Consider the following 26013-nt stretch of genomic DNA (forward strand, 5'->3'; position numbering starts at 1 on the left):
GATTCTTGTATGTGCCTGACCAGGACTCAACTCCCAACTTTGGTGTATCTGGAGGATGCGCTAACCTGAGCTACCCAGCCATGGTCTCCCCTCTCCTTAAAACAAACAAACAAAAAACACCCCTCAGTGTCTAACTCAAGAGTGGGAGACCAATTATACCTAATACAGGCTTGTTGGGAGAATCAAAGTGCATATAAATGCATACAAAAGTGCTTTGTAAGTGGCGTATTTTACTTAAGTCTTAAGAGATTGAAAGCTTGAAATAACTACTACTTGGAATGCAGAAATATATTTTTACCCGATTTAAAATTTATTTTAGTCATCAATTAGGGCAGTTCTTTAGTTTATATTATATTCCTTTTGATGATACACACTGCCTAGACGGTATAGTAATAAGTAATTGTTGCTTTCCAATTAGTTTTTCAGAAATCTTATTATTTTGTGGACTACTACCAGTTCTGTACTCTGTATACCACAGGCTCTCAATAAATGTGCATTCAGAGCATTCTTGTACTAGAAAGATTTAGGGTGTAAATAACTCAGAGCTCTGACAGGATCTGTACTGTGGAAGGCTTTCAGAAGACAGCCCACCTTCCTCACTCTCTGAGAAACAACCAGATTCACGAGGGTGCTCTGTTTACCTCTCAGCCTCATCTATTCCCGGTGCACAGAACTGCTTCCCCACCTGCTCAAAGCAATCTCGTATGTGGCCCATCCCATCTGTTTGCTTTACCCTAGAGTCTAGGAGGTCCTAGACACACTTCCCCTGTAGCATCAATTCTTCATGTCACACTTAGATGTCATCTCAAGAAAGCCTTCCCAACCCCCTCACCAGCACCCCTCGTACAACGCCTGTCATTCTATCACACTGTATTTAGATTGTTTGTCTTCTTCGATAGTCTGAATTCTGGGAAGTCAATGTCCATTCACTGTTACATCCCCGCACCTAGTATGGTCCTAGCATTGCGCTTTCTCAATAAATATTTCCTGATTGAATTATAAGTGGCTGGAGTTTTAGTAAACAGTACACTTCATATATATATATATATATAATCTTCCACTTGGACTAGACACTGGGGATGCATTTTTTGACCTGTGACGCTGCCGGTCCCTTGACCCAGGCCGGCAGGTAGAAACCCAATGGTCTGAATAATCGCAGAACCACCGCCGGCATCGCGTGCTGTCGAAGGGCGTGGGTTTGTAATTACAGATCTATGAGCAATTGCTTACAGAAGATCTCTGGGGGTCACCGGGACTCCAGAAAAGAAGAGTCCTCTCCTCCCGACCTCGTGCCGCGCTCTCCACGCACTGCCTCCGCCAGCGCGCCAAGCCGTTAGTCCCGCCAGCCCCTTGGCTCCACCCACCTGGCGCGCCGGCTTCCCCAGCCCGAGCCGCCGGAGCGCGCGCCGCGCCCTAAGCCCCGCCCCCGGGCGAGGGCGCGCTCCCCCTCCCAGCTCTGCCCCAGCAGTTCCGTTAGTAGCGGGAGGAAAAACCGTCCTTCGCTCCCCGCCTCTCCACTCCCAACGCTTTACTCTCGACTCCCCCTGCGACCACTACACAGCCAGCTACGGCGGCCCCTGAAGTACAAATATCCCGCAGGCCCTCGGCGTATCCTGATAGGCTTTGGTCTTCTTATTTCATCCGGTCCTAAGGCCCTGCGTTCAATTTTTGTCAGGAATTCCAGCCCGCGAGTTTCTCCCGGCGGCAGGAACTCCGGCGCTCTTCACGGAAATAAAAGTTGTTTTTCTCTCTCTTTTTTTTTTTTTTTTTTTTGCCGCTGTGGCCGCCCGCATTCCTGCCCTCCCACCTCGCGGAATTGTGGCGGGAGGGGGAGGAGGAAGTCAGAGCGCCTGCGCGGAGAGGCCGCTTTCCATCCGGGTCCCTGTCCGTGCGGTGCAGCAGGTCGGTAGGCGGGAAATGGCGACTGGCTGAAGGAGCTGGTTCTGTTGCTGCTGCGGGCTAAGCGGGGAAGACACCACACGTTGCGCAGTCGGGACCATCGCTGGAGCCTGAAGACACTTCTCTGTCGTCACAGTTAGGTAATCCCCCTCGTTCAGACAGTGCCGCTGCTTCCAACCTGAGTCCCCCTCCTCTTCCAGGGCCGTCTGCCGGGATCTCCTCCCCTTCCTTCTCCAGCGGCTTCTCCCGCGGCTCCCGCGCCTCGGTAGGCACGCACTCGGGGCGCCTCTCGCGGCCGCGGTGCGGAGCCGCTCTCCTCTGGACTTTGCCCTGGGAACCGAGAGGGAGCTCGCTTCCCGCCAGCTGCGGCTCCCGGGCTGCGCGGCCTGTGTTGTGATTTCTGGGGTTAGATTTCACTTGGCTACCCCCACCCCCACCCCGACCTCACGTTCCTGGTTCCCAGTCCTGTGGCCCCTCCGGATAATTGGGCTCCATCAGCTTTTCTCAGCCTCGGCCCGCCTGATGTTTTCGAGATTTCATTCTTTCTAGGAGGGTGCTTTTAGGGGGGCGTTGCTCTAGCTCGGTTTTTATCAACACCTTGGGAGGATCTGGAAGAAGAGCGCTCGCTAAGTTCTGTTTATCCTCTGTGCTGCTAAAATGTTGAGTTGACACGGTTACTTTTTCCACATCAAGAGTGCTGGTGAAGAGCAGCCCGTGTGGAAGGCCCCTGGCGTCCTCAGTGGTCAGCGAGGGGTGAATCCTCGCGTCCGTAGTATCTGCGCGTTTCTTTGGGCGTTAAATGCCACTGTGGATGTTTACTTCTGCATTCACGACTGGAGTTCCGTGTGTAAATCATCGTGCGAGTCGGTCACATTTACTTCTTACCCTGGTGGCGGCTGGATGTGTGGATGAGGTTAAACACTTGGAATTAGAATACCTTAGGGAAATCTAAAGAGATCCCGCTTGCAGATTGCTCCAAGATCCCGAAAGGAAATGTACTGAGAGTAGATGTTCCTCCAAGGCAGGGATTTATCTTCCTAATGCTCATAAAACGGTACCAAGATGACTGCCCAATCTGGGTATGCAGATTAATGACTTAAATGATAGATGTATCTTCGTAATTTTCAGATCGTAGATAATCTTTCTATACTTACTGTCTTTCCATTCTTTTGCAACGCAAATGTTCGTTTGTTGTCCAGCTATTAAAGCAAGGAAATGGCTAGTTCAAGCACGTTTAATTCCTCCTTTATTTTTCACATTGAAGGCTAGTTCTTTATAAAGAGGCTGTTGGTATTTTTCAGAATTTGTTTTTCTGTCTTGTTAAATTTGGGACCTTTCTAGTTAATTTTTTTTTGAACTAGTCAAATTAAGTTTTAAAATGTGGTTCTTATCATTTGATGTTTATAACTCAGAGGCTTTCAGCTCCCTAGGTCCAGTTTAGATTTCACTATTGTTAATATATTAGAACTAAATTTCAATAATAAACGGGAACGCACAAACATCATTAAATTCCTCATTTGGTAGATTCCTCATCCAAGGTCATAAAGAAAGTCAAGGCAAAATGTAGCTCTTACTTGAAGCATCCTTTTAGGATTGAGTTGCACTTCATACTTACCTTCTAGGACCAAAAGAATGGGAAGTGAGAAGTGGAGGTGAAGGCATGTTGGATACTTACTTGCTGAGCCAATTGTTTAAAAAAAAAAAATAGGGCCAAATGTGTATGTAAAATAAATTATTGGTCTAGTGTAGGCTTTACCTGTACTTTAATGACTTTTTTGGGTAGTTTATAAAGCATTAATGTTTTTAATAAGATTTGGTTTACAGGTAGCTGAGTGAACATTGTATGTAGATTTTGTCTTCAAGAATTCTCCAAAATTGTTTTAATTCTACATTCATTTAGTACATGCACTCTTCTAATACTCTGAAAGGATGTAAAAGCTCTAAATTGTATAGTCCTTAACTTTGTGGACTTGTAGCTATTTAAAAGTTCTAAATAAGATTGCAGGAAAAAACCAAATGGGATTGGTATGGCTTTACAATATTTCAGTCTACATAGAGCTAGTAATGTTATTCTTTTTCCACTGTCCAGAAATTAAGAATTGGGGAAATTGTATTCCATATTTAAAATTTCTGGTCAATAGGTTTCTTCACAAGATTATTATATAGCAGAATCCTTTCAATTGTAGTTTTAAAAAACTTGGACCTGTTGTTAAGAAAGATTCTAGACTTGTAACTGTAGAATTAATTGCAGATTGAATAAAATAATATAAATTATCTCAGTTATAGGTAGTGCTTTGGATTAATGTGATAAAGAATAAAGTGGTCTGTCAGAATTCAAAATAAATACTGCTATCTAATTATATTTGTAATTTACCAAATTGTTATGAAAGCATAAAGTAGAAAAGACACTTTAAAAACTAAATAGCAAATGTGCAGAGAGGATCTCATATATGGTGTGCTCTAAGTAATTTAGAGTAGGTTAAAAGGTTACCTGACCATTTTCACTGGATTGGCTAGAAGGGATCATTTGCTCTACTTTGAGGATGAGAAGATTCAACATATAGGGGATTTATTATAAAACCATGCTATTGTAGTTTTAGTCTCCATTTACTTGACATTTGCATGAGACATATATCTAGCCAGGCATATGTTCATTACTAATTATATGACTACATTAGTTTTTAATTTAAACTAGATTATGTTGTAATTGGATGTACATTAATAAGTAGAGTAGGTGGTTGACTGTGAAGTATAATTTGAGAATTGCCAATAGCAAACTTTATTTGTGTCTCTCCTGTGTGTTACAAACTTTTTTTCTAAAATAATTCTGTTTAAAAATCACAAATTTCTGGAAAAAGAAACTTTAAAATACTGTCTTTTATCAACAATATTGGCACAGATTAGTTTATCAAGCAAACTTGCTGTAGTTTACAAACCAGTGAGGTTTCAGAGTCAGTGGAATATAGAAAAGTAAAACTTAAATTATTTTATTTGTTGTATGTTTGTGTGTGTGTGTGTGTGTGTGTGTGTGTGTGTGTGTGTGTGTTTAGAGAGAGAAGAATGGAGAGAGAAAAATATCAATTGGTTGCCTCCTGCATGCTCCTCAAATGGGCATTGAACCCGAAACCTGGGTATGTGTTCTGACCAGGAATTGAACCCGCCACCTTTTGGTGTACTGGACAATGCTCCAACCAACTGAACAACACTGGCCAGGCCTTGAAGTAAACTTTCATGCAATGTCTGTGATTAGGAGAGGTGTAGCATATAGGAAGATTGTCTAGGAGATAAAGGCATGGTTGGGGTAGAATGATAGTTTGAAGCTTCGGCCTCTTGGGGTCCTTTGGGAATCTTGTAAATCGGACAGTAATGATGGGCGAGACTAAGTGTGGTCCCAAGAAGAATCGTGGGACCTTAAGGACAAATATGGCTTATAGGTTTGGCCAGCCCTTTTGTTTGTTTACCTCAAACAACCATAGTCAACCTTGCCTATGACTGAGATAATTTATACCATTTTATTCAATCTGCAATTAATTCTGCAGTTTGTTCATCTGTAGTTTCCCCAGTTAGTATGGTAATATAAGATCACAGGCCAATTGACTATCTTACTGGTCCCATGTTTTATGGTATTCATAGGCTTTCTTGTATTAATCTCTTCCAGAGATTCTAGGAAAGGAACTATGTCTACATTAAACATGAATCATCAGCAGTCATTTGAGTTGAGGTTCTAGCAATCAGGTTTTCAGAAGCTATAATACTTCTAGGAGAAGGAAATGTGTTTACTACTTTGATTAAAGAAGCACAAAACTGTACTGTTGAAAGATGCTTAAATACTTTATAAATAATTGGGATTAATATTTAGTAATAGTGGTTTATATAGGTTAGGAAGGATGTTTTTTTTCTTTGGTCTAAATACTTCTATATTGAGAAATTGTATGGGAACTAAAAAAGCAGAGACATTGCAAAAATCAGAAGGAGAAGATTAAAACCTTATTAGCAGCATAACCTGATATTTAAGTTTCTCATGTTGACCAGTTAAAGTAATTTTAAGTAGGAATTTAAAAGTATGTTTTATTTCTAAAAGTATGTTACTTGTTAAAGAAAAATATCCAGAACACATAAATATCTTTTTAGTTGAGACTAAAACTGATTGTTTGTTTTAGTGATAATTGCTTTCTTCCTGCTATTTCCCAAATATATATGATTATCCTGTTGAATTGAAAATGAGTAACCTCTCACTGACTTTACAAGTACCTGCTTTAGTGTATTTTGTTAAATAAGATAATTATATAGTCCTTTAATTTTCTGATATAACTAATAAAAATTATTTGAAAAATATTTACAATCCCATTTCAAACAATCATGCATTTTTTTCCTCATCAAGAGTATCCCTTTATATATTTTTATTTAGTAGTAGCAAACTAAAAGGGTACTTCTATTAGAGAATTATGATTATACCTCATTTTTGACTAGTAATTTAAAAATTCTCTCTTCATAGACCTTGTCTTCAGTTTATCTCAATTATAATTAGTTTTTTCCTTGGTGTAGGTAGTGGTAAGGATAGTGGGAAATTATTTCAGATACTCAGTGCAAATTTATTTTGGGCAAAGGCCTTGATTTCTTTTTTCATAATTTTAAGATTTTTTTAAGTTAATAACTTTTCTATTTTTGTCAACATTTCATTGGTTCTTTTCTTACTGACATATTCATGTGTTCTGAGAGTTTCAGATTTTTACTGGCCTAAGAGAGAAAGTTTAATATAAAATTAATTTTCTTTAAATAGAAGTTTTTGTCAAAGAGTATAAATAAGTAGTTATTTCTTTCTTGTGCTATTCTGGTGAGAACTACTTAAATAACAAGCACCCTTAGGAAAACTGCTGAAATTAAGTTCACTTTTTTTGATCTTCAACTTGTCTTTGTTAATGTATCCAATAAGTACATTGTAACTTGTATGTATACAGTTAACCCCAGTAAGTTAAAGTATATATGTTGGAATATATATATTTTATATACATATAAAAAGGATGGTAACAAGATGAAAAATGGCAGAGTGACAAGTTTCTTAGGCGCATATTGAGAGGAAAAAAGTTTCTCATGAGTATTTTGGTACTCAGTCCTTATAAAATCATAACTATATTTTCTCTAAAATAACGCAGCATGTTATAAAGTTTTATTGGTATGAGTTTCATACTATGTAATAGAATGCTCTTTTTACAAGTTGTTTAAGTTATATTTATTAGAGACAGTTAATCTCCAAATTACTTTCTTGTAAAGCTTAGGTTAAAGAAATACAAGTAAGTATGTCCTCTGCATAAGGACATATTCTCATTCTGTCCCTAACAAATAATGATTTTGCCCTAATGGTACTTTTGCTGAGGACATAGAAGGTTAATAAGTTGGGGTATTAATAGTAGCATTTTAAAACATATATCTGAATGACTGTGGCTTAAGTATTTTCAGTGATCAACAAACTGAATAATACCATTTTCATGCAGTGTTTTAGTCATCAGTACTCTTAACAGCACACATATTTTGTTTCTGTAGAGAAAACTGATTGATCATGGTTTTAGAAAATATTCTTTTTTTGTTGTTCATTGAAGAAAACCATTAAATGATCAACTTAACTCTTTTGGCAAATGTTTTTGCTTATAAGTTTATTACATTTAATAGTTTCTGAAGAATTCTATGATACTATATATATACCAGTAAAAGCCTAATATGCAAAGTGTCCCCTTGGGAGTTCGACCGACCGGGAGTTTGATCGCTTCCTATGATATGTGCTGACCACCAGGGGGTGGTGCGGAACAAAGGAAGGCCCTGGCCAGCATCAGCAGCCACTAGGGCAGTGATGGCGAACCTTTTGAGCTCGGCGTGTCAGCATTTTGAAAAACCCTAACTTAACTCTGGTGCCGTGTCACATATAGAAATTTTTTTATATTTGCAACCATAGTAAAACAAAGATTTATATTTTTGATATTTATTTTATATATTTAAATGCCATTTAACAAAGAAAAATCAACCAAAAAAATGAGTTTGCGTGTCACCTCTGACACACGTGTCATAGGTTCACCATCACTGCACTTAGGGACCCTACCTGTGCACAAATTTTGTGCACTGGGCCTATAGTTAGCTAATAAAAAAGGGAGAAGATCTTATATCAGAAATTATGAACCCCAAAAGACCACCTGTCATTACCATACACTTTGTTGGGAAGTGTTCAATGAAGAGTCTTGGAGTTGATGCTTTATATAAAACTGCTCTATTCCTTCTGCCCTAGTTGACTTTTTTTTTTTTTTAATCCTTACCTGAGAATATGTTTTTCATTGATACTAGAGAGAGAAGGAGGGAGAGGTGGAGAGAGGGAGGGAGAAACATCGATATGAGAGAAACACTGATCATTGCCTCTTGTATCTGCCCCAACCTGGAATCGAACCCACAGCCTTTTGGTATACGGGACAATGCTCTAACCAACTGAGCCACATTGGCCAGGGCCCTAGTTGACTTTTGACTTTTATTAGGTGATAAGTGGGAGTGACAGAGAAACCTTCTCTGAAGTAATTAAATAAGGCTTAAGGAAGTAGTAGAGAGTAAAAGTGGTCAGTTACAATACCTGAAGCTGTTGATTTCTAATTAGTCAAGCTAGAAATATAGACAGTGAAAATGGATGCTGACACTTTTGAAAATGTCATTTGGTGTCAATGATTTTTAGATTTTTTTTTCATGAATATAAATTTTAACATAAATTTAGTAGTGTTACCATTTGTAATAGAGTATAAATTAACAAACCCATAGAAATTTAGAGCTAGAGAGACCGAAGAGGTCATCTAGTCCAGTAATGCCTTTGTTTTATTAATGATGAACCATTCTGAAGACTTCTTAACTACTGTAGTAAATGTTTGTCTTAATTAGTATGCTTTGGGATGAGTTGTGTATGATAGAAGGATGAAAACAGCTCAGATTAATTAATGACTCACCTCTCATTTTGACAGTTCTTTTTTTAGGTAAAATTTACATGTGGTGAAATTCACAGATCTGATGTCCAATAACTTTTTTGCTGTTGAGGAAGTGAAATACTAGAATGATTGCATGACTTAATCAGTGTCACAGCTAACTAGTGATAAAGTATGATTTCTGATCTTTTCATAATTTTATTTTTATTATCCACTTTTGTTTCCCTCGTATCCCTACATTCAGCAAACTTTTGATTGTAAAAATGTACATTGGGTTAGTCCTAGATAATTTTGTTAAGAATCCTTCACATATAGTGTGTTATTTTTTGTGTTTTTTAATAGAAATTTATACAATCAAGAAAGACCTCAATAGCAAAATTATCAATTGAGTTTTGCTTGCATCATTATTATAATCTTATGAGATAATGTGCTACCATAATTGTTTGCCAAAAATGTTGTTTGGGATCAGGGATTTTTGAAGAAGAAGGAAATGTTATGAGAAAGGAACATTTTTAGTTTTATTTATAGGCCCCTTTTTGTGAGCAAGAATTGATTACTACTGTAAGGATTGTGTTTCAGTGACATAGTCCCCCTTCACCCTCAATTCTCTGGGTTTTTGTTGTTTGTGTGTGTGTTTTTAAGGAAATGAGAAAAATTATGGTTCAGTTCAACAAAGATTGGGTTATCTTATGTGACAGATTACTGGAGTTACAGATAAGATCTCTGCCTTTAAGACTCTTAGTCTAGTGCAGTTAAAGATATAAAAACAGATTATTTCAATTTAACTTTATGAGAGTTAAGGTAGAAATAAGCACAGGTTTACACAGGCTTGGGGATGTGGAAGTAGTTACTTATTGGGGTACATGATACTTGGGCTGAACTTTAAATGATGAGGATAAGAATTGGTTGAAGAATGAGGTAAAGAGAAAAGCAGAAGCATGGTATAGCACAGTGTGGGCAGGAAACTATTATTACTGGAGTACAAAGAGTGAGGCAGCAAATAGCAGTAGAAAAAAAAGACTTTGAGAAGTAGATCATATATATATTGCCAAAGCTTGGTCTTTATTTTGAAGGGAGTTAATAGGAAGAAAAAGGCAGAGGATAAATTTAAAGGGGAATATCCTGACAAATATTTTAGAGGTAAAATCATCAGGATTTGGTGATTGACCATAGGGCACAAAAGACAGGAAGAATAACTAGGATGCTTGGGATGGTTTCTGGCTTGACTGATTAGGTAGGTGATGCTCCTTGTGATCAAGATCATAGTAGTAGGAAAAATACAGTAGGAAGAACAGGTTTGAGGATGGGGGTGGAATGGGAAAACTGAATTCAGTTTTGGGATAAGTTGAATTTGAGGTGCCAAGTAAAAGTGTTTTGAAGGCTGTTGGATGTGAGTCTAAAATTTAGAGGTAGTAGAGAAACTAACAGAATCTATAATAATAAAAGTGTAATATGCTAATTAGATGACGTCCTTCCGGATGACCTTCCGGACAAAGCCATGGCTGCAAGGGAAGCTGGGGTCCCGGGTGCCAGAGGGAAGCTGGTGCCGGCAGCCAGGGGAAGGAAGGCCTACTCTTGCCTTTAAACTGGTACTACCAGTTTAAAATGAATTTTGTGCATTGGCCTCTAGTTAATTTATTATGAGCATTGGGAAGAGACTCCCTCTGTGCGCCCCCCCCCCCCCCCATTCCTTTTAGCTGGGCTGCAAGTAAATGGAAAGCAGAATTCATTGCTCAGTTTTAGATTGCTAAGTTACCAGCTTTTTCTATTTCTGAAATGAGATCTAGAATGGTTTTTATTATATACTTTGTGCCTCATTGTCATGAGTTCTTAGACTTTAAAATGTTGTTGCCCCCCATTGTTTTTGTTTTGTGTGGTAATCTACTTAAATTGTATCATTTTCATTCATAAGTAGATTTATTTCCTTAGTCATTTCCATTCTCTACCTATTTTATTTTATTATCTCTATATATTAATGGCTAAGTGACTGTACTTCCAGCCGACCAGCACATATAACACACCAGCAATCCTATATAACAAAACCCTAATCTACAAATCAACCGAACAGCAGAATGACCAGTTGCTATGGCATGCACTGACCACCAGGGGGCAGACGCTCAACACAGGAGCTGCCCCCAGTCCACAGACCCCAGGCCAGCTAAGGCGGGTGCCAGTGGGGGCCCCCCAAACGCTCTGCTGGTTGCCCCACAGATTGGCCATAATCGCTGGCCAGGCCTAAGGACCTTACCTGTGCACGAATTTTGTGCACCGGGTGTCTAGTTTAAAAATGTTGACTTGCACATGCGTGATATCTGTCCCCATCTGACACTGGCCTCCCATTTAAATTAATTCGAAGACAGTTTCCTGTGATGCCAGCATTTGCGATGACTATTAATAAATCACAAGGACAAACTCTAGACAGAGTAGGAATATTCCTACCTAAACCCGTTTTTGAACATGGTCAGTTATATGTTGCTTTTTCTCGAGTTTGAAGAGCATGTGATGTTAAAGTTGTAAATACTTCATCACAAGGGAAATTAGTCAAGCACTCTGAAAGTGTTTTTACTCTTAATGTGATATACAGGGAGATACTAGAATAAGTTTAATCAATTTATCAGTCATTGTTTTTATCAATGTTTTTATATCATGTTTTCGTTGTCTTGAATCATGTTTTTTTTTTTTTTTTTTTTTTTTAATATATTTTTATTGATTAAGATATTACATATGTGTCCTTGTCCCCACGTTACCCTCTACCCCCCACGCCCCCCACCCCCGCTCATGCCCTCACCCCCCCCGTTGTCCATGTCCATTGGTTAGGCCTATATGCTTGCATATAAGTCCTTTGGTTGATCTTTCCCCCTTACCCCCACCCTCCCCTACCTTCCCTCCAAGTCCCGACAGTCCAATCAATGCCTCTCCGTCTCTGGATCAGTCCTTGTTCATCAGCTTATGTTGTTCATTATATTCCACAAATGAGTGAGATCCTGTGGTATTTATCCGCTCTCAAGTTCCATCCATGCTGTGGCAAATGGTAAGAGTTCCTTTTTCTTCTTCCTCTTCTTAAAGAATACCTTTCAGCATTTCATATAATGCTGGTTTGGTGGTGATGAACTCCTTTAGCTTTTTCTTATCCGTGAAGCTCTTTATCTGACCTTCTATTCTGAATGATAGCTTTGCTGGATAAAGTAATCTTGGTTGCAGGTTCTTGCTATTCATCACTTTGAATATTTCTTGCCACTCTCTTCTGGCCTGCATGGTTTCTGTTGAGAAATCAGCTGACAGTCGTATGGGTACTCCCTTGTAGGTAACTGACTGTCTTTCTCTTGCTGCTTTTAAGATTCTCTCTTTATCTTTTGCTCTTGGCATTTTAATTATGATGTGTCTTGGTGTGGTCCTCCTTGGATTCCTTTTGTTTGGGGTTCTCTGCGCTTCCTGGACTTGTAAGTCCATTTCTTTCACCAGGTAGGGGAAGTTTTCTGTCATTATTTCTTCAAAAAGGTTTTCAATATCTTGCCCTCTCTCTCCTTCTGGTACCCCTATAATTCTGATGTTGGTACGCTTGAAGTTGTCCCAGAGGTTCCTTACACTATCTTCATATTTTGGAATCTCTTTTCTTTTTTCTTTTTCGGTTGGGTATTTTTTGTTTCTTTGTATTTCAAATCTTTGACTTGATTCTTGGGATCCTCTTTTCTGCTGCTGGATCTCTGTAAATTATTCTTTATTTCAGTCAGTGTATGCTTAATTTCTAGTTGGTCCTTTTTCATGTCCTCCATGGTCTCCCTATACTTATTGAGGGATTCATTAAATTTATCGGCGGTTTCCATAAAATTCTTGAAAAACCTTATAACCGTGGCCTTAAACTCTATATCCAATCGTTTGCTTTCCTCCATTTCTGCCATTTGTGACCTGTTTCTTTGTCTCCGCATTTTGGTTGCTTCCCTGTGTTGATAGAGTGGCTTTGTGTGCTAGGTGTCCTGTAGGGCCCAGTAGCTCAGCCTCCCCAGTTACCTGAGGTGGACACTCTTGGTGCACCCCCTCGTGGGCTTTGTGCACAGTCTTGTTGTAGCTATGCCTTGGTTGTTGTAGGATCACTGGGAGGAATTGACCTCCAGGGCAATTGGCAGCGAGAATCAGCTGCCCTGATGATGCTCAGCTGTGTAGCAATGCAAGCCGCTGTGGGGCCTGGGCCTTCTCTTGGAAGCTCTGAGTCTATCTGGCCCGGCTGCGGTTAGGTAATTACAGGTTGCAAATGGCCGGGGCATTCATATGCAAAAGCCTCTGCCGCAGCCTGGGTGGGGCGGGGTCTCATGGAATCAAAGGGCTGAGAAAGCAGCTATGGCGGAGCCTCAGCCCCGCCCTTAGGAGTCGCGAGTCCCAGTGTCCCGGCAACGGCTGCAAGCACCTCTGAGGGAAAGCCGCTCTCAAGCTCGCCCGCTGCCAGACAGTCCAGTATTTCCCCGTATGAGCCCTGGGTCCCCAGAGACTTCCCGGAACCGGATTTCAGAGCCGTCGGGAGCTTGTGTCTCCCTCCGGATTCAAAAAGACAGCCGCGTCCTCAGGTGCCAGACCCTTTCCGCGCGCGAGCCCCCGTACCTCTGCACTCCTCCTCCGCAGCTCCTCCCGCTCGCAGTGTGCTTTTCTCTCCTTCTAGTTGTAGAATTTACACTCAGCCAGCCCTCCTGTAGCTCTGGATGATGTCCACCTTGTGTTTTTGATGCATTTATCGATTGTTGTGGGAAGCAGAAATTTCCCGGTGTTTATCTATGCCGCCATCTTAGTTTCCGCAGTCCATGTTTTTGTTTTTATATCATGTCTTTGTTATATCATGTTGTTATTGTTTATTAATCAATTTATTTTCATATACATTTTACTAGTTTCCTTTAACCTCTGACACTTCTGTTATAGAGAAAGGATGAATAGCAATATTAAAATATTCTACTTTCCATTCAGTGGGCACGAATCCGTGCACTGGGCCACTAGTTAGTAATAATAGAAAAGAATTCATCTAGTAATGGGGCTCTAAAGGACCTAGAACAGGGGTGGGCAACCTTTTTGTGAGTGCGTGCCAAAACCAGCAAAATCTCTGACTCAAAATTCTTCGTGTGCCAACCCTAATTTTTTGAGAACATGTTATGCCTACTTGATATCTCTTAAGGTGTACGTATGTGAAGAACCTTGAAGAAATAATAAAATTCATTCGAGCGACAAAAACACAGTATATGATGATGAAAAATACATTTATTTTTTATTTTTATTTATTTATCTACTTATTTTTAATATATATTTTTTATTGATTTTTTACAGAGAGGAAGGGAGAGGGATAGAGAGTTAGAAACATCAATGAGAGAGAAACATCGATCAGCTGCCTACTGCACACCCCCAACTGGGGATGTGCCCGCAACCAAGGTACATGCCCTTGATCGGAATCGAACCTGGGACCTTTCAGTCCGCAGGCCGACGCTCTATCCACTGAGCCAAACTGGTCAGGGCATACATTTATTTTTTAATGTATACATGTACACTGATAGTCCGACAGAAAACTTTATGACTCTGTTTGATATTATCAGTGGGACTTTTGCTGCTGCATCACTGATGACAGAGATTTTACCTCAGGTTTATATTTCGTGACCTTCAGAGATATGCACGAGCTACTACTTTCATCCATCAGGCTACTCCTTTTATGAGACTTAACAAAATTCATCACTGAGAACAAAGATTCACAAGCGTATGTGGATGAAAACATGGAGAGTAACACTGTTGCAAAGTTTTTTAAACAAAAAAATTTTCTGGAATGGCATTCCTAGTCCTCAGTACTTCGTTTTTGACACTTCTCTCTGGTACTCCTGTCTCTAATCGCTTTTTTTCAATGTTTTCCAAGTCAACTTTAAGTTCAATAAATTTCTGCTTCCAAATTGAGCTACTCTGAAATTCAATCAACTGCATTTCAAAGTCTATCCATGAAAACATTTGTAAGTTTAGTTCCTCCAGTTTCATGCTGTTTGGAAACCTCATGAATTTTGCTGTCTCTTCCAGTTCTCTGAATTTCTCAAATCTTGAGAAGAACTGCTCAGTAGTTGACTCGATGATGTTTAAAAACAGCTTTTGAAGGCTTTGACAGTCTGTTCTGTCATCTTTTGGGAGGTCTTTGATGTGCCTCTTGAGGTTTAGAAAATAGCTAAATCTCTCACCATCCACAGCCTCCTTAAAGACTTCTAGTTTCTTTTCAAAAGCCTTTATGTAACCAAACATAACATCAAGTGTCTTGCCAGTTCCTTGTAATTTAACATATAAGTCATTCAAATGTTCACAAAAATTGTAAACAGAAGATTATAAGAGAGGGTTTCGCGTGCCAGCAAAAGTTACTGGCGTGCCATGTTTGGCACGCGTGCCAGGGGTTGCCTACCCCTGACCTAGAAGATATATTAAGTTTTAACATGAATAGGATTATCAAGATGGGCCATATATGTGTTTAAAATTCTTCCCTTTATATTTTAAGTTTGGGTAAGAAAATGAGGTTATTGCGTATGTTGTTATATAGGCAATTACTGACCTGTACTTGGCCCAGTTAATATGTGTTGTTTTTGGTTTTGGTATTGTGGTAATGCTGATTTCATAAAAACGAATTGGTAAGTGTTTCCACCACAGAGGAAAACTGTCCAGTCTCATATTCCCATATTGTGAGCACCTGGTGGAAGTCTGTGGTGAAGATGCTAAAGATAGATTTGAATTCCTGTTGTGTCTATAACTCAGGAACTACATGCTATGCTAGCCCTCACAAGGTTATTAACAATTTTAGATTAAAAATTTTTACCTACTTTTATGGTACCACCATCTCTTCACTTGTTATGCTACCTGTGAGCCAGTGTTTACATCCTTTCTCCCCAGGAAGGGCTTGTCTTTTGTTGGCTCTTTATTTGGTTGCCTTTAAGTTCTTAGCTCCTGATGGATTCAAGAAGTTTAGTTTTGTTATTCAGTTTTGTTGTTAGGCATTTTTTTTCTAGCTTTCTATTGCATAGGCAGAGCCCAGTTAATGCATGTAAATGGATCTTTAGACAAAACTCCAATTAGTCAGAAGTGCTCTCCTCTATTTTCTGGATCTATAATTTATAATTCTGTGACTTCTTTGGCCTCAGGTACATTGGGAAAAACTCTCTTTTCTTCTCCTTGGTTTAGATCAACGATTTTCAACTGGTGTGCTGCAAGAATTTATAAAACATGCAATACCTGACTGTTTAGTCCAGTGGTTCTCAACCTTCCTAATGCCGCGATCCTTTAATACAGTTCCTCATGTTGTGATGATCCCCAATTTCATTGTTACAAATTGAACATAATTAAAGCATAGTGATTAATCACAAAAACAATATGTAATTATATATGTGTTTTCCTATGGTCTTAGGAGACCCCTGTGAAAGGGTTGTTCAACTCCTAAAGGGGTCGCGACCCACAGGTTGAGAACCGCTGGTTTAGTCAGTGACACTGACTTCCTTTCCCTTAGATTGTCAAATTAAAAAATGACAACATCCAGCACAACAATAGCCATTCAGTGTGAATGAATCAAAATTATACCTATTTGTTTTGTCAGATCAGCAAAAAATATATTTTTGGTGTACTGCAGTTTTAGTAATTAGTTTTTGTGTGCCATGCAATGAAAAAGGTTGAAAATTGCTGGTTTAGACCAAAGGAAAGCATTCCAATTGGCTAGATTTATTGTAAAAAAAAGAGAGAGAGAGAATAATCCCCCAACTGGCCATAGATTTCATTTTCCTCTTCCCTAAACACTGTGGTTCCCTCCAGACTATCTTGTGATCAGTGCCTTCTAAAATTTTTGTTTTTTCCCAGAACCCCTCTTCTTCCCAGCCCTGCTTATCCTTCCGTTTCATTTCCTGTTATGAAATGCCCAGAAGAACCAAGTATATATTGAATTTTTAATCCTAAATTTAGATTAAATATTTCTATACTTTATATACCTGATCCATTATTTTTTTTTTTTTGTCTATAGGTTATTTTGTCATGTTTTGCAAGAAGTAAAAATTTAAAAGGCAGAATAGGAAGGCAAATTTTATTTGGTACCTTTTGGTATATCTTACTTCGGTTCCCATTCTACCTATCCTTCCACTTTTCACTGTAATTTATTTTAAAAGGGGAAAGAAATTGTTTTCCCATTCCAGTGTCCCTTGTCTGTCACCCTAGTGGAAACCTTTACCTTATACTATCATTAATGGCTTAGAAAAAGGGATGGAGATCTCTAGTTAGTTTTTCTAAGTTGTGGTAAAATATACATAGCATAAAATGAACCATTTTAACCATATAAAAATGTACAGTCCTAGCTAGTTTGACTCAGTGGATAGTGGGTTGGCCTGCGGACCAAGGGTCCTGTGTTTGATTCTGGTCAAGGGCATGTACCTCAGTTGCAGGCTTCTCCCGGTCAGGGCACATGCAGGAGGCAACCAATCGAGGTGTTTCTCTCACATCGGTATTTCTCACTCTCTTTCCTTCTCTCTTCTACTCTCTCTAGAAATCAATGGGAAAATATCCTCAGGTGAGGTTTAATAAATAAATAAATAAAATGTACATTTCAGTGGTATCTACACTAATAAAAGAGAAACATGCAAATTGGTGTCACTCCACTACGCCCGCCAGCCAATCAGAGTGACTATGCAAATTAACCCAATAAAGATGGCGGTTGATTTGCATACGCAGGAATGGAGCGGAGACTGAAGGCTCTGGCTGGAGTGAAGACTAAAGCCAAGCCTCGCTGTGGCCGGACCAAAGGCCTGGGTCCCAGGTGCCAGAGGAAAACCGGTGCCGGCAGCCAGGGGAAGGAAGGCCTATTGCACAAATCTCTTCGTGCAATGGGCCTCTAGTCCTATATAATAAAAGGCTAATATGCAAATTGTCCCCACTGGAGGGAGTTCTACCAGCCGGGAGTTAGACATGCGCTGACCACCAGGGGGCAGCGTGGAACATGGCAGGCAGCAGTGGACTCACTGCCAGCCCCAATGAGAGTGGGACTGTGGTGGGATGGTGGAGCAGGTGAACAGGCAGTGCCAGGCCAACGCAGGTAGAACAGGGTACCTGATTGCCCTGCTGGCCACCCCAAAGATGGTGACTGGCGGCGGCGGCCGGGGGGCATGGCTGGCAAGTGGGTGGTGCCAGGCCAAAGCGGGGGCCCCTATCGCCCTACCAGTTGCTTCACAGACGGTGATCAGCACCGGGGGGTTGGGGCCAGCGAGTGGACAGCGCCAGGCCAAGGTGAGTGAGAGTGGGGACCCCTATCGCCCTGCTGGTTGCACCACAGATCAGCTGTGATCGCCGGCTAGGCCTAGGGACCCTACCTGTGCACAAATTTTGTGCACCGGGCCTGTAGTCTAGAAAAAAAGCCTAAGAGACTGTTACGGCAGAACGACCAGAATGACCGGTTGCTATGACACTCACTGACCACAAGGGGGCAGACGCTCAACGCAGGAGCTGCCTCTTGGTGGTCAGTGCTCCCACAGGGGGAGCACTACTCAGCCAGAAGCTGGACTCACAGCTGGTATGTACAGCGGTGTTGGCGGGAGCCTCTCCCGCCTCCACAGCAGTGCTAAGGAGCAGTGAGCTGAGCGGTAAGGAGAGGCGAGCAGGCAGGCAGTAAGGAATGAGGGGGTCCCGCACTGCAAGTGGGGTGTCCGACTGTTGGCTCATGGGGAGCGGGCCTAAGCCAGCAGTTGGACATCCGCTGATGCAGAAGGTGCAGGTCAGGCTGAGGGATTTACCCCCCTGCCCCCCCCCCCATGAATTTCATGCACCGGGCCTCTAGTTAAGTATATTCATCTTGTGCAACCATTACCACTATCCACTGCCAGAACTTTTCATCTTCCCAAACTGAAATTCCATATCTATTAAACAGTATCCCTCTTTCCCCTTTTTCCCTAGTCCCTAGAAACTACCATTTTGCTTTGTTTTGTCTCTATGAATTTGACTATTTTAGGTACCTCATATAAATGAAGTACAATATTTGTTCTTTTGTGACACTTATTTTACTTGGCTAGCATAGTGTCCTCAAGATTCATTCATGTTGTAGTATTTTCCAGAATTTCCTTTACTTTTATTTTTTATTTTATTTTATTATTATTTTTTTAAATATATTTTATTGATTTTTTACAGAGAGGAAGGGAGAGAGATAGAGAGTCAGAAACATCGATGAGAGAGAAACATCGATCAGCTGCCTCCTGCACATCTCCTACTGGGGATATGCCTGCAACCCAGGTACATGCCCTTGACCGGAATCGAACCTGGGACCTTTCAGTCCGCAGGCCGACGCTCTATCCACTGAGCCAAACCGGTTTTGGCAATTTTTTGTTAATTTTTGTATATGATGAGAGATAAGGATCCAAGTTCTTTTTTGTTTGTTTGTTTTGCATTGGATATCCAGTTTTCCCCAGTGCTAGGGTTCTATAGTGATAAATATGGGTACTGTTAGGCCTTGTGTTGAGATATGGAATATAGTATTTGCATTGTTTGTATAAGTGTTTAGGTTCTAGATTTCTCTTTTTAGTTATATTATGGGTAAAAATATGTCATAGGAGCTGCCCTGGAACTCTAAACCCCATTTGTAATATTCTGTTTATGAGAAGTTTGATTTTGAGCTTCCAAGTGCCAGTTTGTAAATGCAGATGTTTGCTGTTTGACCTTGTTTCCTCACAAAAATCACCCATTGTGAATGACTATTTAGAAAAAGAGTAGAAGTTAAAAACACCACCCCTGTCCAGTTTGGCTCAGTGGATAAAGCGTGGGCGTGCAGACTGAAGGTTCCCTGTTTGATTCCAGTCAAGGGCACATGCCGGGTTGCTGGCTCAATCCCCAGGAGGCAGCCAATCAATGATTCTCTCTTATCATTGATGTTTCTATCTCTCCCTCTCCCTTTCTCTCTGAAATCAATAAAAATATATTTTAAAACAACAACAACACTTTAGAGGGAAATGGGAGATTAGAATTCTTGGTGACTTTTTAATTAGATTTTTTTGTTGGTGATAAATATAGTTTTTACATTGCTGGTTAAATTTAATGATAATATCCAGAAATTGTTACTTAAAACACTTCTGCCATCTCTACCTCATTTTTCTCAGTCATAAAATGGAAATAATGGATACTACTTTATATTGTTGAAAATATTAAGTGAAATAATTTGTTGCAGACCTTTTTTGATGTACAGTCCCAGCAAACCTATCATAGTTGAAAATATCATTAAGTCGAAAATGCATTTATAATAAACTAACCTGCCATATATCATAGCGTAGCCTAACCTGCTTTAATTATGCTCAGAACAAAGCCTATAATAATAATAAAGTGTTGAATATCTTGTAACTTATTTAATACTGTATTTGAAAGTGAAAAACAATGATTGTATGGGTGTAGAATGATTGTATTAGTACATGTAGCAGTTGTTTACCCTCATTATTGCATGGTTGACTAGGAGCTGTGACTGGCTGCTGCTAAATGTTACTAGTCTGGGAAACAATGAAAATTCAAAATTTGCAGTACATTTTCTACTGAATGCATGTCACTTTCACACTATGGTAAAGTCAAAAAAATTTTAAGTTGAGCCATTGTAAGCCTGATAAAATCTGTTAAAGCACTTAGGACAGTGCCTTGCACATAGCTGTTAACAAAGAATAGCTGTTGGTTTTATATCATTTAACCATTTCTGTGTTCAGGCAAATGTAGTTAAAATAGGTACTTTATGTTTTAAAAGAAAAGGTTGACGGTTGGTTTTCTGAGGTTGACAGTACTTCTCAGTGCTTTGGTAGTATACTTGCTTGGATTCTGTTTCAGTATGCAGGCAAACAGGCATTTAAGCCTTTACTTTAGGATTTTAATAATTTGCAGGAAATGCAAGAGATTAAATTTAGCAAATATTTATTGAGATTTTTGGAAATATAGATTATTTTTTAAAGTTTTAAATATAGTCCCATTGTTTTGGGGCATTGAGGCAGGAATAATGCAAATATCTAAACCAGTGGTTCTCAACCTTTCTAATGCCACGATCCTTTAATACAGTTCCTCATGTTGTGGTGACCCCCAATTTCATTGTTACAAATTGAACATAACTAAAGCATAGTGATTAATCACAAAAACAATATGTAATTATATATGTGTTTTCCGATGGTCTTAGGCGACCCCTGTGAAAAGGTCGTTCGACCCCCAAAGGGGTCGCGACCCACAGGTTGAGAACCGCTGATGTAAACTGTAAAGTCCTACCTGGTTTGGCTCAGTAGATAGAGCATCGGCCTGCAGACTGAATGTTCCTAGGTTCCATTCTGGCCAAGGGCACATACCCACACTCGATCCCGGGTAGGGGGCATGCAAGAGGAAGCCAATTGGTGGTTCTCTCTCATAGATGTTTCTATCTCTCCCTTTCCCTTCCTCTCTGAAATCAATAAAAAAATTATAAAAACAAACAAAAAGACCTGTAAATTAAGTCAAAATGGTCAACTTTAAAAAGTTATATATCTATTCTTGTGTTAAAATGAAAAACAATTTAAACTTTGGGGTTAAGACAAGTAGAATTATGCTTAACCAAGTTGCTAGAGTTAAATTCTTAGAGATTTATTTTTTATTAAGTACGGGAATTGGCAGTACATATTTGCAGGTTTTATTCAGTTCAGTTTAAAATATTTTTATTTTAGAACTCATTTAACATTTTAAAATATTTGCATTATGTAGTGGTAAGTTTCCTTAATCATTCAAGCAGATTCTAGGTTACTGTTAGAAAGGAGTGCTACCTGAGAGATTTCTGCTTTGGTTGGGAAGGTTAATTCTTAGAAAAAAATGAGAAAAGGGCATTCCCAGGCACATAACAAAATGGGAAATAGATTGTAGCCTATAAATATAATTAAAGCATTTAGTTTTACTGTTTATGACTATAATTTAAAATAATTTTTAGTTTCAATTACCAAACAATTTAAAGAGTAAAAATAAATTCTGTTGTGCATGACTCAGCTATATAGGCACTGTCTATATTCTGGCGAAACCATCTTTCTAAATAGAAGTTTTTTAGTATTTCTAAGAGGTACTACCAAATGTTAATAATCTTTGACCTAATAAAATCACTTCTAAAAGACTATCTTAAGGAAAGAATCAAAAATATGGACTGAAATTTATGTACAAAATTATTACATTTGAGGTGATATTAATTATGAACAACTTAATTTTCAATAGGTCAGTCAGTAATTGTGTAAATTACAGAACACTTATCTGTACATTGGAATAGTACGTGGCCATTGAAAATTATGTTTTCAGATTTTTAAAAGAACATTGGCAAGGAATTCATAGTATAAAAGGGGGAAAACAGGTCTATCATTCTCCCTGTAGTGTAATCCTATTGAAACAAGCAGAGTAATATTAGTATATACTCTCATTTCAGTTATTTCTAGATTAAGGAATTATGTGAGCTTTTCCCCTATATTTCTGTGCTTTTAAAATTTGCTAATGATATATATTTTATAATCAGAAAATGCTAAATATTGCCAGCAGAAATAGAAATTTCTCAAACTTATAAGGGATCAAGAGTGAATTTTGTCTTACATAGATTGCTTACCTGTACTTCTCCTTGAGTTGTTGTAAGCGTGGTATATAGTACATATTCACTGCATTTTCCCCTCCTGAGCTTGAGTCATATTTTCCTGTTTCTTTGCATGTCATAATTTTTTGTTGAAAACTGTTCATTTTAGATAATATATTGTAGCCACTCTGGATTCAGAATCTTGAAGGTTACTTGTTTAGTAACTTCCACAGGCAAAATCTATGAAATCTATCTTCCTGCAAGTCTGCACCCACTTAATAAAAAATTCTTGTTTTGCCCTAACCGGTTTGGCTCAATGGATAGAGCGTCAGCCTGCGGACTCAACGGTCCTAGGTTCGATTCCGGTCAAGGGCATGTACCTTGGTTGCAGACACATACCCAGTAGGGAGTGTGCAGGAGGCAGCTGATCGATGTTTCTCTCTCATCGATGTTTCTAACTCTCTATCCCTCTCCCTTCCTCTCTGTAAGAAATCAATACAATATATTTTTTTAAAAAAATTCTTGTTTTATGCTTGGCATACTAGGACAGCCCCCTGTGTCTGCATAGTTTTGTGGTTCAGCTAGTGATCCGACACATACTGTGCTCAAACATCTTGCACAATAAGGCTTCTTCCTCTGCCTATGGATTTTTGTGAGATGCACATTCAAAGCTCAGGCCTTTTCCAAGTCTATCCCAGCTTTTATTTTTCATTGATCCATTTCATATCTACTGCATTCATATGTGCAGCCACAGGTTGGCCAAGAGTGTGTAGATAATTTGGGCCTTCTTGGTCTCTGCTGTGTATGTGAGCTGCCTCAGCCAGCAATATGGTTGTCCCAACAACCCCTGCAACTTCAGGCTACTAGAGCTGTTGACACTCAGTTTGCCTGCCACAGAAATGATCTCTTACCCCAAAATTATAGCTTATATTGATGATACCACTGAGTGTGGTCATTGTCAAACTCTCTAAATCATGTGAGTCTCTCGTTATGGTGACTTCAATGCTGCCAGTCCTCTCAGCTTGCCAAAATCATCTGCTCTTGCAGGTGGGAACGTAAGAGACTGGAGCAGCCCCAGACAAGAGTGGCACACACTTCTGTGTTCTTATCCCACGTTGAGCAGTTTTATAAGCATTCTCAAATTGTTGTATGCCTCTGGTGGATTTCCACATTACTGAAATAGTTTTTGTCATTTTGTCCACCCGTGTGGTTGCTTTTTGGGAGAGGGTTTTTTGCCCTTTTACCTTGGCCAGAGTCAGAATTCCAGGGATTTTAACTTCTCTTTCTTACATCTCTGTCTTTTTCCAAACTATGTCTTGTTTCCCAAGGACTCAGTGAATGACAGACTTGGATTAGAAATCTAAAGGCTAATCAGATTTATATCACAACAGTCTCAAAATAACAATGCCAGCACTTTCACTATACATTTGATTACTAGTGCCTTATATACTCTTTTTTTTTTTTTTTTTTTTTTTTTTTTTGCTGTGCTGTTCTCATTCTTCCCTCACTTTTAAATAGTTGGGTCTATATTTACATTGTCAAAGAAATTGCTTTTGCATATTATATTCTCTTCCTTTCAACCTTCATTTTATTTTAGTTGTATTGGTAACTACATTTTTTTGTGCTTGATGCTCATCACCAGTTTTTATGCAGTATTTGTAGTAAATTTGATTTTCTGAAGTGCTCTATTAGGTTTTTCAGGAAGGCCTCCTTTGGCACAATATTCCCAGAATTCTTGCATGCTGATAATAGTTTGTCTGTGGCCATTATTCTTGTAACTTATTTTTGTTGGATATAAAATCCTTGGTATACATATTCTTTCCTTGATTATTGTAATTTAAATATGTTGCTCTGTTTTTCTTCTGGCATAAAGTGTCGCTGTTGAAAAATTTAGAATAGTTTATTTTTCTTTCCATTATAGAGTTACTTAGTAGGAACCCTGGTCTGGTAGCTCAGTTGATTGGAGCATCATCCTGATCCACCAAAGTTGCAGGTTTGTTCCCTGTCAGGGCATATATAAGAAAAAACCAATGAATGCATAAATAAGTGGATCAACAAATTGATGCCCCCCACCCCTTCCTCTCTTCCTAAAAAATCAATAAAAACAAAATTTTAAAAAAATAATTAAAGTTACTTAGTGTGTAACTATACAGTGGGGCCTTGACTTACGAGTTTAATTCGTTCCGTGACAGAGCTTGTAACTCAAATTACTCGTATGTCAAATCACAAGTGAGACACGTGATACTGGGCTGATGTTGTGGCGTTCACTGTGACGCTCGCTGCGCCAACTAGCGGTGGGATATCTGAAGCTGGCTCGTAACCCGAATTTTAGCTCACAACTCAAAGCAAAAAATCGGCCTAGAGACGGCTCATATCTCGAAAAATTCCGTAGTTGGGACACTCGTAAGTCAAGGCCTCACTGTTACCAGGTTTTGCAAATACAATTGTATTGTATCCAGCCACGCCCATTCATTTACATATTGTGTTTGGCTGTTTTTGCTATACATTGCCATAGACAATATGGAAACCAATGAGCATGACTCTGGACACTGATATTTGAATTTTATATAACTGTTATTCCTATGGTCTGCAAGACTAAAATATTTACTATCTGGGTTTATAAAAAACAGTTTGCCTACATTTGGTGTGAATGCTCAAAGGATGTCTCTTCCCCAAAGGATGTCTCTCTCTCTCTCTCTCTCATGCCTAAAGGATGTTTCTTCTCTCCCCCACTCCCCTTTCCTTAAAGTTTAGTAAAGTTCTAGTAATACATACTAGACCAGCTGTGGGCAAACTACGGCCCGCGGGCCGGATCCGGCCCATTTGAAATGAATAAAACTATTGAAAAAAAAGACCGTACCCTTTTCTGTAATGATGTTTACTTTGAATTTATATTAGTTCACACAAACACTCCATCCATGCTTTTGTTCCAGCCCTCCGGTCCAGTTTAAGAACCCATTGTGGCCCTTGAGTCAAAAAGTTTGCCCACCCCTGTACTAGACTGTTTTATTTTGCTGATCTTAGGCCTGTCTTTTTTTAAAATTTTTTTAAAGATTTTAAAATTTAAAAAATTATTTTAGAGAGGAATAGGGAGATAGACAACATCAAGTTGTTGTTAATTCTCATCCGAGGATATTTTTTCCATTGATTTGTTTCTTAGAGAGAATGGAAGGGAGTGGGAGAGACAGAAAGAGAAACATCGATGTGAGAGAAATACATAGATTGGTTGCCTCCCACATAGGCTCCAATTGGTAACTGAACCTAAGACCTTTCAGTGTTCGGGTGGACACTCTAACCACTAGCCAAAACGGCCAGGGCTTTATTACTTTTTAATACAAAACCTGTTTTCCTAAACTTTTAGAAGTTTTGTTTCAAGATAGTTTTTGAATTAAATGGAGCTTTCTGTGTGTTTTTTTAAAATCTGAGGGAGTGGGGTAGAGAGAGAGAGAAAGGAAGGAAGAGAGAGAGAGAGGCAGGCAAGCTGGGAATCAAACCAAATCAAGCCTGCACCCTCTAGGTGCACAGTAAAACACTCAACCAACTGAGTCACATCAGCGAGGGTGTGTTTTGTTTTTTTGTTATACCCCTGATTGTATTATAATCACCAGTTTATTCTGTTCATCA

The 26013-nt window shown here is 39.3% G+C and overlaps 1 protein-coding gene across 10 annotated transcripts in view; it reads left to right on the forward strand.

Annotated features, from left to right (window-relative positions):
* The first annotated feature begins 1857 nt into the window (after positions 1 to 1857).
* CTDSPL2 (CTD small phosphatase like 2) overlaps positions 1858 to 26013 on the forward strand; it is a 104330-nt gene continuing 80174 nt past the window's right edge. For 3 of the 10 annotated variants that reach the window (XR_004966103.1, XM_036299887.1, XM_036299844.1), the window contains exon 1: positions 1858 to 2039. The gene's annotated coding sequence lies outside the window, so the exon portion shown is untranslated. Of the gene's footprint in view, positions 2040 to 24296; positions 24383 to 26013 lie in introns of those variants that run through there. The other 7 variants (XM_036299811.1, XM_036299865.1, XM_036299874.1 and 4 more) reach the window with 4 other exon arrangements.

The sequence above is a fragment of the Myotis myotis genome, unplaced genomic scaffold (assembly GCF_014108235.1).
Source record: "Myotis myotis isolate mMyoMyo1 unplaced genomic scaffold, mMyoMyo1.p scaffold_m19_p_1, whole genome shotgun sequence".
In the NCBI taxonomy this organism is placed as follows: domain Eukaryota; kingdom Metazoa; phylum Chordata; class Mammalia; order Chiroptera; family Vespertilionidae; genus Myotis; species Myotis myotis.